Below are 2,161 nucleotides of genomic sequence, written 5' to 3'. Positions count from 1 at the left end.
CTTCACCCAAGCTGCACCTCTTGGGCTGCAGACCACACAGTCTGCAGTAAGAGCATGTGGTGTTTTTCTTATGGAGACCATGTGCCAGGCGATAGAGCAAGTCTTACTATATTTAACTACTGTATCGTCCAGCCCTGGGTAAACTCAGCTGGATCACAAAACAAAAAAAGGTATGGGGAGTGAACAGGCACACACAGGGAAAAGGGGGTTGGCAGGCGTGAGACAGATGTGAGTGGCAGATAAGTGATCAGATGAATTATACATGTGCACGAAAGTGTCAGCAAGTGTAGTAAGGACGGCATGTTAAGTTTAGACAACGCTTCCCATCATCAGTCCCTAGGAAATGCGGCCTGAACTTCGAACCCAAGACTGGCAGCGCCACAGGCTGCTGAGCATGCGGCACTGAACACACCCAGCATCACTGCAAGTACAAAAGGCAGCGATCACTTCAGGAAACTGTACAAGTGTGCATAGCCTGACACCCCTGCTCACAGGTACCCACTGCAGGGAGAAAGGTGGGTCCACCGTGGGCTTGCTCGTCAGCGTTCACAGCAGCTTAATTCGGAACAGCTCAACTCGGCAAACGGCCCAAGTGCCCAAGATGCCTCCAGCTCCAGGCAATCCTCCTGCCTCTTGAGCACTTGGACTACAGGTCTGCACCATCACACCTGGCTCACTCACTCATCATTGCAATGCACGAATGGCTGTTAGCAAGACAGCTACCCCCTTTCCACCCTTCCTGCCGCCTCCCCCAGCAGAGAGTCTAAACCCTACCCTACAAATATCCCCAAGGTCATTCAACGCCTGGGTACCTTGGAAGCAATCCAGCTCACTCGGCCGTGGGTTCAGCCTGCCCCGCTCTCCCATCGGGAGCCCACTAATGGCTTGGTGCTTTCCTCGGTGGGTGCTCCTTCCTCAGTGGCTGATGCAGAGCACACAGGAGGCCACGGCCAGCCAGCGGGGCTGCTCTGCCAGGAGACAGGACAGCAGCCACTTCTCAGCACACACCCCAAGGGCAGCTGCAGCAGGTGAGCAAGGCCTCCACATTAGAAACACATGAAGAGCCAAGCAAGCCGTCGGCTTTACTTCAGTCCATCGCGTTTGCTCATGTGCGCCAAAGCCAACTTTCCGTCTTACGGAAGGCCTACGCCTGGCAGTTTTTGCCACTTTGAGACTACACCTCTAGCCGATGGCTGTGACCCCCACCAGTGCTGTGGGCTGACACCCCAGTGTCTGAGCACATACACTCCACAGCAGTACCCACACCCCAGCTCACCATCTGTAACCAGCCCTGACACTTGAGTGACAGCGCCACTGACAGACCCCGCTGACACTCTGGATTCCACAGGTGGGCCTGAGGCAGAACTAAGCCAGAAATTCTAAATAGGCATTCTCTGTGGATGCAGTGAGATTGTTTACATCACAGCTTCCTTCACCCTCCTCAGTATTCTGGGCAAGAAGTCTAACTATGGCATGAGTCCCCCACTGTTGGCCCCAGCAGGGGGACACGTTTAAGTCCTATCAATCTGGGCTCCCACCTGCAGAGCCAGAAGAGGGCCTGCCACTTGAGGCCTTCCCAGGGTTCCATCTTCGACAGCCCAGGACAGCACTTGCTCTCAACCCCTGTAGAAATTCTCAGATGCAGACACCAAAGGCCTATGATCTGATGTGCAGTGACACCCAGAGGCCACCCCTACCAGGTCAGCAGAGGACAGCACAGCACATTTTTTAAGGCTGGTGGGAGGAGCCAGAGATGGCTCTTGGGGTTAAAAGACCCGGTGCTCTTGCCGAGGACTGGACCTCCATTAGCACACACACTGGGTGGCTCACAGCTATCCCTAACTCTTTTGGCCTCAGCAGGCAGCTGCACAAGTGTGCTTACATAAACACACACACAGTCACACACACGTGCACACAAGAGAAATAAATCTTTACAAATTCCCACAGTAAAAGAGCTTGGCTGGTGTGTAAACTGGACACTGGCTGACCGCCTGGGCTCACGCGTGTCCGGCTCCCCTTATGGCTCCCCGGCTGAAGTCGGAGTGCTCCCATCTGCATGCAGAGGCCACTTTGATGAGGCAGGCGGCACCTTGGCTCAGGTAACTCTTCTATCCCTACTGAGAATAACCAAACACCTCCGAGCTTGAGTTAAAGTCTCCAT

The sequence above is a fragment of the Peromyscus eremicus genome, chromosome 9, assembly GCF_949786415.1.
Source record: "Peromyscus eremicus chromosome 9, PerEre_H2_v1, whole genome shotgun sequence".
NCBI classification, from domain to species: Eukaryota; Metazoa; Chordata; class Mammalia; order Rodentia; family Cricetidae; genus Peromyscus; species Peromyscus eremicus.
The sequence above is the reverse complement of the archived record's forward strand: the minus strand, read 5'-3'. Positions refer to the sequence as shown.